Raw genomic sequence first — 17,223 nt, forward strand, 5'->3', positions numbered from 1 at the left:
TACGAATTAGGTGTTGAGAATAGTTGAAATACCGATTCGATTTTCAAAACAATTACTCTTCATTCTATTTATCAATCTACAGGGTGTTTTTGAAGCAAGGGTTGAAGGTACTTGAAATCTCGCTTCGCGAAACAGTTTCTAGTTAACTGGTAACCAAGTACGAATTAGGTGTTGAGAATAGTTACAATACCGATTCGATTTTCAAAACAATTACTCTTCATTCTATTTATCAATCTACAGGGTGTTTTTGAAGCAAGGATTGAAGACAGTTGTAATTTTGGTTTTGGTTCGCGAAAGAGTTACGAGCTAAGTACAAATTGGGTGTTGAAAATAGTTCGATTCGATACTCAGAACAGTTACTCGTCTTTTTATTTATCAATCTACAGGGTGTTTTTGAAACAAGGGTTGAAGGTACTTGAAATCTCGCTTCGCGGAACAGTTTCTAATTAACTGCTAACCAAGTACGAATTAGGCGTTGAGAATAGTTAAAATACCGATTCAATTTTCAAAACAATTACTCTTCTTTCTATTTATCAATCTACAGGGTGTTTTTGAAGCAAAGGTTGAAGACAGTTGTAATTTTGATTTTGGTTTCTCTATCCATTTCTCTATCTATCTATCTATCTACTTCCATGAGTCAAGGGTTGAAAGTAGTAAAAATAACAATGCGGTTCTCAAAAGAATTACTCTCTTTTTTTTATTTATCAATCTACAGGGTGTTTTTGAAGTAGAGGGGCTGGAGACAATTGGGATTTCGGTTTCAGTTCACGAAATAGTTACGAGGTAGTTAATCTCTCTTTCTTTCTCTCTTTCTATATATATGTATGTATTTACAAGGTTTTCCTGAAACAGGGGTTGAAAATAGTTGTAATTTTGATTTTAATTCACCAAATAGTTATTAATTACTCTTTCTCTCTCGACTTTTCTATCTATCTGTTTACAAAGTGTTCCTGAAGCAAGGGTTAAAAACTGTTGTAATTTTGATTTTGGTTAACCAAACAATCACGAGATATTTTCTCTCTATCTATCTAAAGAGTATCCCTGAATCAAAGATTGAAAACAATTGTAATATTTGTTTCGATATTCGAAACACTTAGAAACTACCCTTTCTATGTATCTGTGTACATGGTGATCCTAAATCAAGGGTTGAAAACAATCATATTATTGCTTTCGATTCTCTATCTATCTACCTACATAGTGTTCTTGAATCCGGGGTGAAAAAAGTCATAATATAGCTTTCGATTCTCGATCTATCTATCTGCAGGGTTCCTGAATCAGGAGTTGAAAATAGTTATAACAATAATTTCTCCAAATAGTTTACTCGATTTTTAACGCAAAAAAAAGTTCAAAATATTGTCTGTTACAATCCACACAGCATAACCTCATTATCACATGGCAAGAAATTTCCTCAAGTTTCTTCGAACGCTTTACTCTGCCTCAGAAGAAGTAGAATAGGATGTCTGACTTCGATCAGGCTACTTAGTTTCGTATATCTGAACTCTCGCGACATTTTCCTCGCACGTACCGTACGAACAATTATCGTATTGAATTTCTCACTATTATCGAATACCGCCAAAATAAAACCTCTCTCGTGTACAACTTCTACATTCACTAACCTTAATTGATCGATGGTACCCAACACCTAACAAGAACAGTGTTTGCCAATATTACTAGATAAATGAAATTTTCTTAAAAATTGTTCTAACAGTGATCAATATTTTCTATCGCAAGAAAATTTACTTAACATTATCTCAGTAACTTTCTTTTAAACCATATTCGATATATTACTGTCTCCTGTAAAATTTAACTTACCCCATTTTAGGGGATGGAAATTAATTTAATTTTATTAAACATAACACTGTTTCGAGTAAAATTTGATTTTAGATTCATTTTTGGATTTTAGCTCCGAAAATTGTACAACTTTCGATCGAAATATTCTTTTCTCGTACAATAAATAATTTTCGAGTTGTTCAAAGTCGTCGTGTTACGAGACTCACCCTGTATATCTCTATCTCGATCCGTCTCTCGCGCTACTGGCCCTTTTTGCTTCTCACCGGAGCTTTCGACCGCTCGATGAATGCGGTTCACCCTTTTGCGGTTAGGAATTTGTATTTCGTTTGTTTCGCTCTCCGGTCTTTTTGGGTTTCAGTTTCCCGGGGTTTTTAGGTATTGCAGGAGTTCACCGGGGTTTTCGAGAGAACAATGGACGAAGGCTCGAACGTTTTTATATTCAGGATGATCTTCCCGGGAGGATTCGATGCCACCCGAATTTTTAGAAAACGACTCTGTCGATTTCAATGATTTTTAAACATGTCCAGATCGACAACGAACAACTCTTTCTTCCAGATAAAAATGAGATCTCAGAAGCTCCAAGGCTCGAGACAAGTCGAAAATTTGGAACGACAAAAGTCAAAAATTAGCCAAAATATGAGCCAAAATTTATAATAAAAATGAGATCCCAGAGACTCTAGGGCTCGAAACAAGTCGAAAATTTGGAAGAACAAAATTGCATCAGAAGATGCATTTTCGAAGAAAGTGCATTTAAAAATGAATCTAAATAGTACGAGTGCACCTAAGTGCATCCGTATACACGGTGGACGAAAATTTGTGGTATGATATCTCGATTACTATTGACTTTATAAAAAATGTGAATAGAATAACGAAGCTTTCAAATTTAATTTTCAATAATTTGTGTTAAAAAATTTTTGTTGTAAACGTAACGGTAAGCGAGATATCGTGCATAGCTCTTTACGAGAGACACCAAACGCCCCCGTCCCCCTCCCAACAAGAATTTTGCGAAATTATGTAGCTTATATTTTAAGTTAGGTTACCCTATGGACACGTTCCAAGTTTCATCGCGATCCCTCCAGCTGTTTCCTCGTGACGCGGTAATAGACACACCTGCGTTTTATTTATACTGATTACTGCAAAATTGATCGCACTTGGGTAACCTTAACCGTTTTTAAGGTAAGAAGAGTTGATCGAATAATTATGTAAAATCTCGCAGAGAATTCGTTAAATTTCATGGTATTTTTGGACATTTTAATTCAGTGCTCGAAAAAGTAACTTTTGAAATTGAATATTTACTAAAAATTGTTCGAATTTTTTTGGAAAAATGACTCAAAAATTTCGAAATTTTACTTCGAATCGGTTTTATTACTATTATTAACCTCACTATCGACAAACAACCAAAGACTATTTATAAATAGAATTATCCATTATAATTAAGTGCTATAATTTAGTTAAGTGTTACTGTAGAAATTTAGGTAATTGTATACCAAAGAAAAGTGCAACGAAATACTTATAAAGCTCAGTACTAATAACTAAATTATTAGAAAGTGTTCGTTATAATAAGTAATAGTTGTAAAGTGTTCGTAATAATAAGTAGTACTTTTAAAGTGTTCACAATAGTTAGTAGTACTTTTAAAGTGTTCACAATAGTAAGTAGTACTTTTAAAGTGTTCAGAATCATAAGTAGTACTTATAAAGTGCTCACAATAGTAAGTAATACTTTTAAAGTGTTCAAAATCATAAGTAGTACTTATAAAGTGTTCACAATCATAAGTAGTACTTCTAAAGTGTTCACAATGGTAAGTAGTATTTTTAAACTGTTCACAATCATAAGTAGTACTCTTAAAATGTTCACAATCATAAATAGTACTTATAAAGTGTTCACAATGGTACGTAGTATTTTTAAAGTGTTCACAATCGTAAGTAGTACTCTTAAAGTGTTCACAATCGTAAGTAGTACTTTTAAAGTGTTCACAATCATAAGTAATACTCTTAAAGTGTTCAAAATCATAAGTAGTACTTATAAAGTGTTCACAATCATAAGTAGTACTTCTAAAGTGTTCACAATCATAAGTACTACTTTTGAGACGTTCATAATAATCTGATCCTCCACTGTACGTTCCCTCGATATTCGTAACTGCGTTATTTGGTCACAGTCGATCAAAGTTACAATTTTGTAACAAACTTTCGTATTATCCCACGATAACGAAAAAGTTTTCGTTAAAACTCATTGTGATTTCATTGAAAACTTAACCCTTTTCGTAACACGAACACAGATAAATAAATTATACACGCAACGTAACTACGCCGTTTTTCGTGAGACGTGAAACAGTAAAATTTACACTGCGACACTCGACGATGGCCCCTAACGAGGGAATCTCAGGGGACGATCAGCAAATTGCGCGAAACTCGACGAAGAAGGCAGTTCGGCACAATTGATTCTTGCCACGTTTTAATTCCCCACAGAGGCTGCTGTCCTGCCGCCGCTTTCCGCGTCAATAAACCCGCGAAAAAAACAATGGAGCTGACTTTTCCGAAACGCTAAAAATAGTCTCGCATTGTGAATCAACGTTCGATTCTATGGAAGCTCAAAAAACACAGTTAAACGTTCGCGTAGCGGATCAAACAGACAAATCAATTCGCCGACTCGCGATGTACTCATTGTAAAACATAAATGGCAGGGGAGGGGGGAGGGTAAAAATTGTTTCGTTCGAGTTTTCGAAAACTACGCGAAATATGTATTATAACTGCCCCAAAATTGGACATTTTGGATATTTCGGGCAAATTTGTTCGATATTTTCAACGATTGTAAAATTATCCGCTGGGAGGTGGAAAAGTGAAAAAAGGACAGAGAAGATAATTTGTGTCGTATTTTGTGTTTCACTACTTATGATTGTGAACACTTTAAGAGTATTACTTATGATTGTGAACACTTTAAAAGTACTACTTATGATAGTGAACACTTTAAAAGTACTACTTATGATGGTGAACACTTTAAAAGTATTACTTATGATGGTGAACACTTTAAAAGTACTACTTATGATTGTGAACACTTCAAAAGTACTACTTATTATTATGGACACTTTAAAAGTATTTGTATCAAAGAATTTGCAAAGAATTTTTTATGAATCCTACAAAAATGATTTTCGAGACTACATTTATTAATTATTGATCACACTGTCTTAGTTGAAGTGGTACGAAAATTAATTTTTCAAATTTCACGTGAATCTTGAATTATCGATACAAAATTCTTCTTTGAAAAAAAATCGAGCAACTTTAAATTATCTGAATCATAGTTGCTTGAATCGTTTTTCCTTTCTTTATCCACTATAGTCAAATTCGTATCGATTAAGACAATAACCTTTCAAATTCACGAAAACTTAGGTTACCTTCAACTTACAATGCTTCGGGTCTTTTTCGACCCATAGAATTCTCTCAATACATTAACATTCCATAATTAAAAACCATCGTGAACCTTAATATTCCACACTCGACCGACCCTAGAACGTCCTCGATAAGAAGACCAACCATAACCTCGTTTAAAGAACCATCCCCACCCTCCCCTAATTACCATTCCTCGTCGAAGCAAATCGATCGTACAGAGAAACGAGAAAATCGTCCGAGATTCTCAACAAGTCAAAAAATCAAATTATCCACTATAGTAGTACCTTCAACCTAGCACAATTCGGGTCTTTTTCGACCCATAGAATTCTCTCAATACATAAACATTCCATAATTGAAAACCATCGTGAACCTTAATATTCCACATTCGACCGACCCTAGAGCGTCCTCGATAAGAAGACCAACCATAACCTCGTTTAAACAACTATCCCCACCCTCCCCTAATTATCATTCCTGGTCGAAGCAAATCGATGGTACCGAGAAACGAGAAAATCGTCCGAGATTCTCAAAAAGTCAAAAAATCAAATTGTCCACTATAGTAGTACCTTCAATCTGGTATTGTTCGGGTCTCTTTCGACCCATAGAATTCTCTCAATACATAAACTTTCCATAATTAAAAACCATCGTGAATTCCACATTCGAACGACCCTAGAACATCCTCGATAAGAAGACCACCCATAACCTCGTTTAAAGAACCATCCCCACCCTCCCCTAATTATCATTCCTGGTCGAAGCAAATCGATGGTACCGAGAAACGAGAAAATCATCCGAGATTTTCAACAAGTGCGACAATCCGTAACCACTCGTCGCGTTCGCGAAGACTCGGCAGTTCCAACCTCCTTGGAAAACTCGAGGCTACCCCCACCTACGGGACCCCCATAAATTCACCGAAGAGTCGCGATCGCGCGTGGGGTTAAGCGTTCCAAAGACTCGACGACAACTTCACCCTACCCCGGAAACAAAGTAGGCAGTCAGTTGGGTGGATAGGGGTTGCACGGACCACGGGGGACGACTAGAAGGGGGAGGAGGTACGGAGGGATACACGGAGGGACGGATACATCCCTCCATCCCCCTCCCCACGCCTTAGGGGACGCGGAGTCCGCAGTAAGAAACGGACAGCGAGATGTCGTACGTTCGTAGGAGCGTGTTTTGCGGGCCAGTCCGCGTGGCTTGTTCCGCTGGACCGTGGAGGAAGAGGAACAAGAACCGTGGGTGAGAAGAAGCGACGCCAGCGGCCGGAACAAGCGGAAGAAGAGGAAAGAAAAGGGAGGAGGATGGGTGGGGGAGGGTGAGTAGGGAGTAGGCGAGCACGCGGCTGCTGGCGAAGCACGATCGATAGCCAAACTCCTCTCTACGGCCGCCGGCACGTAAGATAGACACTGACATAGACCTCGGCGTGGATAGAGACGCGTTATGCATGGACCAACCCGCCAGATACGCTCGCAATTTTTGATACGGCTCCTCTATCCAACCCTGGCCAACCCGGACCGTCTCTATGCTTGGACGAGCACCCGATGCAGCTACAGGAGATAAGACAGATTGGCTCCGGACGGATTCGTAAACGAAAGGGGCCAACCTCGTGCTACTGGCTTCGTGGAGACTTCTTTGGGTAGGTGGTTCCTCGTCTGTGACGACACTGATAGGTACACGGGTTTTGTCTTAGATCGGGGGAGCTCTGTGAGGACCTGGGGCGACCAACGGAGGATGGTTTCGAAAGGAAGATGTCTTCTGGATTGGGGATAGGGTTCTGGACGCGTTGGTAGATTATGTAGAGTGTACAGAGTGGGTGGAGAATTTCGGAGGAGGGAATTACGAGGTTGCGAGGGTAGATACGAGACAGGGGTACCGGGGATCGAATCGGAGGAGGTTTTTTGAGAGTGGAATGCAGTTCAAGAGGGATTTAGGGCGCGTGAGGTTAACTGGATGTTGAAACGAGGTGGGTAATGGGGATTGAAATTTGGGGTAGGTGTCAGGGAGATTTTCTGGATCGAATTGGGATGGAAATGTGGAGTGGGAAATATTGCATTCGAGGATTAATATAGCACGCGTGAACTTCGTTGTATGTACATCGTGGGACGATATTTATGGTAGAAATGAGGTTAGGGAGATTCTAGGGTTTGAATTAAAATGGCTTCGTTTTTGAGAAAAATTGCATTCGATAAGTAATCTAGCATGGTTGCATCTAATTGCATATGTATGCACCATATGTATGCATCTAATTGCATATGTATCCACCATAAGCTAATATTTGTGATATAAATGAGGTTAGAAAGATTCTATGACTCGAGATAAGATGGAAATGTGCAGTAACAAAATTGCATCGAAGACTTCGTTTTTGAGAAAAATTGCATTCGAAAAGTAATCTGGTATAGTTGCATCTAATTGCATATGTATGCACCATGGACTAATATTCGTGGTAGAAATTAGGTTAGGGAGATTCTATGACTCGAGATAAGATGGAAATATGAAATAACAAAATTGCATCGAAGGCTTCGTTTTTGAGAAAAATTGCATTCGAAAAGTAATCTGGTATAGTTGCATCTAATTGCATATGTATACACCATAGGTTAATATTCGTGATAGAAATGAGGTTAGGAAGATTCTGTGGTTCAAAATAAGATAAAAATATTAAATAACAAAATTGCATCTATTACGAATTTTTAAAGCATCTTCCACGGACCTTGATTAATATGAAATATTATAATATTTAATCATCGTATCCTCTACATTTTCAAGTGCATTTTTCTTAAAATCGAAGCCTCTGGTGCAATTTTGTCATTCTTTATTTTTGCCTTATTTCGAGCCGTAGAATCTCCCTGATTCCATTTAAACCATGAAATTTGGACAACGATGTATATTTGCAAAGAAAACAAATATTGAGAATATATGGGACATTAAAATTTCAAAATCAGAGGAGATTAAACCTACTGAACTTATATTCCGAAACAAGTTAAAAATAAACTAATCGATGAAATTCCACGTTTTAGAAGTAACACGATAATTAAATATCCAAAAAAAGAAATATTATACAAAGTGAAGTATTTCAATATTAAGCCTGAACAGCATCTCTCGGAACGGAAAAATATACCAATATTTGAAAATTTATTCCAACGATACGGAACGTCTAATACAAATAATTCGTACACGTATTAAAAGCGTACACATTGAACAATATTTCTGTAAATTTTCATTGAAAAATATCAACGTACGTAAAAAATATAAACGTTCTGATACAACGCTACACAAATACCCCACTCTCGTGGTGTGGTGGATTTCTTCCGTCCTATTGGTCCGATTTGAACAAAATTACAATTCTTCGACACCAGATGTCGCCGTCGTTGCACCGATAACGATTTTTTTGAAACCGAAAGTACTCGTACGATAAAAAAAAAAGTTCGAGGTAAAGTTCGAAAAGAGGCGATAAGAAAACGGAAATTTCCCCAAGGTCGTTTCTTTCGAGACTTCAAGGTCACCGGTGTTTTCGCGCGCGGAAACGTACGCGCTTTTTGAAAAGATGAATTTTTCTCTTTTTTCTTCGAAAAATGTTCTCTCGTTGATCGAGGATCGCACTGTCGGGAATCACGGTGGTAATGCACGCGCTCGACGTATCAGAGCACACCAGCCCGGAGTAAATATCGTGTTCGCCGCACTAATGACTGTTCTAAGTTTGCTGGAGACGAGGACGCGGGTTCCCCGAGGACAACGAACCTCCTCCGACTATATCCACGCGACATTTCACCGTCTAAGTGGGCTACGAAATTCCGAATCGTCGCGGCAAAAAGTTCTCTCCCTGCGCGCACACCTAATTGTTCCCGATTCGAGAGTCCGTGGTAGAGACGATCGTAATCTGCTCCAAATCGAAATTTGAAATTTTAACAACGCGTTTCGGAGCTTGGGGGGAGACAAGCTTTGTCCAAGATCGATCGTGAGCTGTTCTGAATCGAAATTTTAGATTCTACGGGGTTGTTCGGAAATCGTGAAAATGAAACACGATTTTTTTAGGGTGTGTAAACATTTTTATTAAATTGTGTATTCTCCATTTTGGAGAACGAAGTCACTTCCGAACAACCTAATGGTAACCACTGTTGGAACTTAGAGAAAGATAAGAGGGTGGTATAATGAAAAGTAAAAAAGGGTGTAATGTAATGAAAAACAAAAAAGAGTGACAGAGGCTAGAAAAATTAATATAAGTGAAAAAATTTTGGATTTGTGGAAAATGAATCATAGTCTGTTTCTTGATCGAAATTTGAGATTTTAGTAACGAGTGTTGGAGCTTAGAGAAAGATAAGAGTGTGGTATAATGAAAAGTAAAAAAGGGTGTAGTGTAATGAAAAACAAAAAAGAGTGATAGAGGCTAGAAAAATTAAAATAAGTGAAAAAATTCTGGATTTGTGGAAAATCAATCATAGTTTGTTCTAAATCGAAATTTGAGATTTCAGAGCATAGTATAGTAAGAAGAGTTAGGCCTACACCAGAAAAATTTAGGGTAAAAAAATTGTGAATTCGGAGAAGAATTAATTTCCAAATTTGAAATTTAAGACTTTACACACTATCGTCGTGTGTTGGAACATGAAGAAATATAATAGTGTGGTATAATATGAAACAAATACGAGTGGTATGATTCAGAAAAATCAAGAAGCATCCGAATCAAGCGACTAGGGAAAAATAAGAGGGTAGTATAATAAAAGGCGAAAACGAGTGGAGAAAAATTAAAGGCCAAAAATCCTGTTTTCAAGGAAGAACGACCAATGTCACGTTTCTCCGATAAAAGAACGATCATGGTCCAACTAGGTGGTTCTCAAAGATACAATGTTTCTCTCACGACGAAAATTTGTTATAAAAATTGAGAGGGTGAACTCAGTCTGTACTCCTTTTCTTAAAATAACCCTAGGTCAAAACTCGTAATATAAAAACAAATTTTACAAATTTTACTTCGCTATAAATTTAACTGTAAATTTCACTTTACTACAAATTTTACAATAAATTTTACTTCACTATAAATTTTACGATAAATTTTACTTTACTATGAATCTTACTATAAATTGCACATAAAATTTGTAAACCGACGTTTCGAGAATATCGAGTACCCTTAAAATGATACAGAAACCCCATAAAAGAAGAAACACGTTAAATTCTGCATTGTGCACAACGGGGTGGGAGTTGAGAAAAATTTGTTTCGCATACATCGAAACTTTTACGATTCGAAACTCTGAACATTTTGTCCCTGGAGTTTTCAATTGCATTGGAACGATCCTGAGAATAATTTGTTTACGAGAAATCTTGATTTTGGTCCTTCTTGTTTCGTTTCGGATCGATTGGAAAGGTTAACCTTCGTCAATGCCGAGATTCGAACACTGAGCGCGCGTCGCGTGCGGAAACATCACAGCCTCGTTTATCGAGCGTGTTCCTTCGACGCACATAGGCGTTCACCGCACGGGTAGCACCGTTCGATCGAGAAACTTAAAAGCGACCGTACCACCGAAATTTTCTGGCCTCCGTTCGATTCGATAATACCAAAATTAGATCAGAAGGTCAGCTAGAAACGCTTTGTAACAATTTCAAGCGAATATAGAACGCAACATGAAATAGCTAACAATGGATTTTCCATTCCGGAATACGAAAGGTCGATTGTGCAATGTTATGTGTCTTTGAACGATTCGATAGTTGATATCGTAACAGCGGTGTCGTAATAAACGACACGCATAATTTCACATTTAAAAATCTCTTCCTTGATACGAACTCGACATCGATGTAGCATGAAATTTATTATTTTAATAATTCTCTGAACTGCTTCTCCTTTGTGAATCTTTTATTGTAAAATTTCTCATAAATATACTTAAACAGAGGTGATAAATTTTTGAATTCTCTTCGTTTTGAAATCATTGATCGTACAATTGTTAAAATTTTAAAATTGTCGGTAATCTTTGATAAATTATAGTGCAATAATATATAAATTAACAACGTGTGAAAATTACTCGAATTCACCAGTAAACTTCGATTCTTCGAGCTTTCAATTCGAACAACGATCAAGTCTCGAAATTCAATTTTTAAAAATTGTTTCTAAATTTCTTTCTAAACATCGATCGACCACAGATTACATCCAACACCATGTGAATTTTTTTCAGGGAGAGGGGGGACACATCGAATCCAAAGTGTGCACCAATGATCCACAAACGATCGAACACAACCACAAACTCGAGGACCATATTTTAATATTTATTTTAATATTTAATACACGCTACAGATATTCGTGCATAACTATAAGCGTCAATTGACCAGTGTTTCGTCTACGACTGAATTTTGTAAATTTTCTACGCGTCGAATGTATAAATAAATAAATAAATAAAATCGAACCAAACGAAACGAAATGGAGTCGTCACTTTCGATTCGAAAGCATCTCCACGATCTTATTCGGCAACGAACTCGAAACTCTTCGCTGGATTCGAATTCCAAGGATGAAAAAAATTCAATTCCCTTGTCTTCACCGAGAAATGACAAAATCAATCGCGTCGGACTTGTCCCGAATTCACGGGGCGATCCCAAGGTGGAAACTTTTTCTCGCTCTTAAAGCAAACTGGACTCTTCGGTAGCCCCGGGTTCAAACACAAGCAAACAACTGTCGCGACGAGCGCGGTGTCTCTGTCAACAAGATCGAATCAACGCAAATCTATCGAGTCTTGGCTCGACTTCCCTCTAATTCATCGGCTCACCTATCGAGGAAAGCAAATACCGCGAACAGTGCAAACAAACAATCGCGGACTGGACCTATTGGGCGCCGATTAAAGGACAGGGCAAAGGAAACAAACCTAACGGAATCTAAATATAAAAAAGAAAAAAAGAAAAGAAAAAAATTGACAATCTAGTTCGAGAACGAGGACGGTACGAATAGAGAATCTAAATGTAAACAAAAAATAATGAAAATCTCGCTCGAGAACGTGGTCGGAAAGTGTATGAATGTAAATATAGAAAATAAAAGAAAAATGAGTAGCTGGTTCGAGAACGTGGATAGTACATGTGTGAATCTAAATATAAAGAATAAAAGAAAAATTACAATCTAGCTGAGAGAACGTAGATAGAACATGTGTGAATCTAAATATAACAAATAAAAGGAAAGTTAGAATTTAGTACGAGAACGTGGATGGTAGAAATATGGAATCTGAATATAAATAAACAATAATTAAAATCTCGTTCGAGAACGTGGATGGAACAGGTACGAAGGTAAATAAAAAAAAAAAGAGAAAAGAAATAAAAATCTAGTTTGGAGAACGAATTTGCAGATTGACCAAATACGAGATCTAAATATAAAGAAAGAAGAAATAAAAATCTAGTTTGGAGAACGAATTTACAGATTGACCAAATACGAAAGCTAAATATAAAGAAAAAATAATTAGAATCGCCGTTCGGGAACGTGGATGGAACAAATACGAGATCTAAATATAAAGAAAAAATAATTAGAATCTCGTTCGAGAATGTGGATAGAACAAATAGGAAATCTAAATATAAACAAAAAACAATTAGAATCTCGTCCGAGAACGTGGATCGTGCTACGAATCTAAATATATATATATATATATATATATATATATATATATATATATATATATATATAAATATATGTATACATATACGTATACATATATACAAGAAAAAAAAAAGAAGAGAAAAAATTAAAATCACGTTCGGTCCCCCGTGGTCTCGTTACGTAAGTTTCGCGATTATCGGTATAAATAGGCGTGTTTTCTTACATAATTACCGACACGGAGTTCGCGCGCGCACGCGACGCCACGAAAACGAAAGCTGCATTGCTGAAAATCAGCTGACGAGCGGATCGAGAATGGAACCGAGCCGCGATCGGGATATGACAAGCACGCGGAACAATCCGGACAGGTTCGCGTGCGCGCGGCCAATATACGCGCCCCGTGACGTGTTTATACGTGGATCGGTATTTACACGTCGCGCGCACCGCTGGGAAACGTTGCGCCGCGGCACAAGTGCACGTTACCGATCGCGTTGCATCGTTACACGGGAATATTGCACTTGCCCGTCGCGAACGACACCCCGACGCGTAATAAGCGCGACCCCTTACGTTAATCCTCTTCCAAGCAGACGTTTTTTCATGCACTGTTCATTCTTTTCCCGTCGTATGAAAACTTACGAAAGCGCCCTTTGCGAGACGAATTAAACGTTGCTAAGGGGTATTTCGGGGGAATTTTCGTACGCGGTGGAATTCGAATTTTGGTTCGTGTGCGATCATTTTTCGTTGAACGAAATGTAGCGAACGAAATTATTTTCGTTGAACGAAATATCGATGAAATTACTTCGTTGCACGAACTGTTGTGAAATTCTTTCGTTAAATGAACTATTATGAAATTTCGTCGTTAAACGAACTATTATGAAATTTCGTCGTTAAACGAACTATTATGACACCCTTTCGTTGAACGAACTATTATGAAACCCTTTCGTCAAATGAATTAGTATGAAACCTTTCCGTTAAACGAACTATTATCCCTTTCGTTAAACAAAGGATCGATGAAATTCCTTCGTTAAACGAACTATTATGAAATTCCTTCGTTAAACGAACTATTGTGAAACCCTTTCCTTAAACGAATTATCATGAAACCATTTCGTTAAACGAACTATTATGAAACCCTTTCGTTAAACGAACTATTATGAAACCCTTTCGTTAAACGAAAATTATGAAACCCTTTCGTCAAATGAATTAGTATGAAACCTTTCCGTTGAACGAACTATTACCCATTTCTAAACAAAATATCGATGAAATTCCTTCGTTAAACGAACTATTATGAAACTTATTCGTTAAATGAACAATTGTGAAATCTATTCATCAAACAAACTATTATGAAACCTTTCCGTTAAAAGAACTATTATCCCTTTCATTAAATAAAATATCGATGAAATTCCTTCGTTAAACGAACCATTATGAAATTCTTTTGTTAAGCGAACTATTATGAAACCTTTTCGTTAAACGAACTATCAATGAAATTCCTGCGTTAAGCGAACTATTATGAAACCTTTTCGTTAAACGAACTATCGATGAAATTCCTTCGTTAAACGAACTATTATGAAACCTATTCATTAAATGAACAATTATGAAATCTATTCGTTAAACGAACTATTATGAAACCCTTTCGTCAAATGAATTAGTATGAAACCTTTCCGTTAAACGAACTATTATCCCTTTCATTAAACAAAATATCGATGAAATTCCTTCGTTAAACGAACTATTATGAAATTCCTTCGTTAAGAGAACTATTATGAAACCTTTTCGTTAAACGAACTATCAATGAAATTCCTTCGTTAAACGAACTATTATGAAACCTTTCCGTTAAACGAACTATTATGAAACCTTTTCGTTAAACGAACTATCGAGGAAACCCCTTTCGTTAAACGAACTACCGATGAAATTCCTTCGTTGAACGAACTGTCGATGAAACCCCTTCGTTGAGCAAACTATCGATGAAATCTTTTCGTTAAACGCATTATCGATGAAACCATTTTATTAAACGAACTATCGATGAAATTCCTTCGTTGATCGTTTGGTGAAACTTTCACGTATCTCGACCAAAGATAAGTTAAACTTTCTTCGAATAAAACGTATAACAATTTTTCCCCAAAGTTTACTCAATCTGTCAATTAAGTTTCACTTTATGCACCAAGTGAAAGATTAAATATTCATTGTTCAAAACATTTGAATCGGGATAAAAATTTTGCCTATCTCTTTGTCTCTTTTTTCTATTTATTTCATCTGTAAGAATTTTTCAAAAATCTTGCCCATCTCAAAATATTCTCTCTTTTCTATTTCTTTCTCCTCCCAAAAACTTTTCAAAAATTTTACTCATTTTCCCTACCAGGAACTTTTCAAAAATTTTTCCATCTCAAAATATTCTCTTTTTTTTATTTCTTTCCCCACGCAGAAACTTTTCAAAACTTTTACTCACTGTAAAATAATCTCTCTTTTCTAATTATTTTCCCTGCCAAAAACTTTTCAAAAATTTGTCTCACCTCAAAATATTCTCTTTTTTTTATTTCTTTCCCCACGCAGAAACTTTTCAAAACTTTTACTCATTGTAAAATAATCTCTCTTCTCTAATTATTTTCCCTGCCAGGAACTTTTCAAAAATTTGTCTCACCTTAAAATATTCTCTTTTTTCTATTTATCTCCCCTTTCCAAAAATATTACTCCTCTCGAAGTATTCTCTTTTCCATTAATTCCCTCCTCGAAAATCTTTCCAAAAACTCGATTTCCCTCGAAAGAAAGTCCTTCGTCCCTTCTTCGAGCGTAGAGCGACGGTACTCGTCCCCGAAACGAAACAATTATACTCCCGAGTGTCCTCCGATTACGTAACTTTCCGATTTTTCACGACTCGTGTAAAATAACGATTCTCGAGAGCTGTTTCGACGAAAACTCGATCTCCGTGCACGCTGCTCGTGTAATTTCACGAACGAATCACTGGCTCCGCGAATTTACGGGAAAACCGCTGGAAACTGTACCGTTTTCACCCACGAACTCTCTCTGTCTCTCTATCTCTCTCTCTGTCGTAGCAAAACACCGATGTTTACGTTTCTCCGCACGCGTCGCAATAATCGCAGCCTGGAAAACACCGCCGACGCTGATGCACGCGAGACGCACGTGTTCCTCCCCCTGAACGTCGATTCATCCCTCGTGGTAAGAAAACCCTGCAATTTGTCACCGAAGAGAACTCTCCAGAGGATTTTTTAACACTAACACTACCGACAGTGTTGCTATTTCTATCTAATTTCGTACGTGTCTTCGAAAGAAAAATAGAAAGAGACGAATTAATTTTCGAGTACATTTAACGAATTTATTTTCGAGTGCGTTTAACGAATTTATTTTGGACTGTAACGAATTCATTTTCGAGTATATTTAACGAATTAATTTTCAAGTATGTTTAACGAATTTATTTTCGAGTATAACGAATTAATTTTTGAGTATATGTAACGAATTTATTTTTGGGTATATTTAACGAATTTATTTTCGAGTGTGTTTAACGAATTTATTTTCGAGTATAACGAATTTATTTTGGACTATAACGAATTGATTTTCGAGTATAACGAATTTATTTTGGACTATAACGAATTGATTTTCGAGTATATTTAACGAATTAGTTTTCAAGTATGTTTAACGAATTTATTTTGGACTATAACGAATTGATTTTCGAGTATATTTAACGAATTAATTTTCAAGTATGTTTAACGAATTTATTTTGGACTATAACGAATTGATTTTCGAGTATATTTAACGAATTAATTTTCAAGTATGTTTAACGAATTTATTTTCGAGTATAACGAATTTACTTTAGACTGTAACGAATTGATTTTCGAGTATATCTAACGAATTTATCTTCGAGTATATTTAACGAATTTATTTTCGAGTATATCTAACGAATTAATGTACGAGTATATTTAACGAATTAATTTTCGAGTATAATACTTCTCTGTTTCAATAATTGTCACCGAATATTAGAAACATAGAGCCGTCAATAATTAAGTAACTATAAACGAAATTCCAGAGTACGAGAAATCCGAATGGTAAAAATACACCATCGTGAGAGAGATCGACGACGGAAAAACATGCGAGTTTCTCGGTAATCCGTCGCGAGAATGTTTCGTACAAAGAGTGTGTTCGAATAAACGTTCGAGAGGAGCGAAAAGAGTGGAAATATTCAAATTGTGGAAATGTGGAAAATTTTTAGAAAAATTCCCACTCCAAGTGGATCGACTGTTCAGTACAGAGAACTCATAACCTCTATCAGGGTACATTGGAAGACACGTGACGAGATCTCACCAAAGTGAGATCCCCATGAATGACCTATAATTTCATAGAAAGAACCCTAAACGCGAGATACGGAAAACACACGGTGAAAACTCGTCATAATTCTCTGGTAGACACGTGATTGGATCTCACGTTGGTGAGATCCTCAAAGATAACCTATAATTTAACAAGAACCCTAAACGCTATATATTGGGTTGTTCGGAAAGTTATTTCGT

General features: G+C 36.5%; 1 protein-coding gene across 6 annotated transcripts in view; it reads right to left on the reverse strand.

Annotated features, from left to right (window-relative positions):
- Window positions 1-17,223, reverse strand: part of Nfi (Nuclear factor I) — a 168,532-nt gene that overhangs the window by 150,521 nt on the left and 788 nt on the right. The gene's annotated exons all lie outside the window — the stretch shown is intronic.

Source organism: Ptiloglossa arizonensis, chromosome 5 (genome assembly GCF_051014685.1).
Source record: "Ptiloglossa arizonensis isolate GNS036 chromosome 5, iyPtiAriz1_principal, whole genome shotgun sequence".
NCBI lineage: Eukaryota > Metazoa > Arthropoda > Insecta > Hymenoptera > Colletidae > Ptiloglossa > Ptiloglossa arizonensis.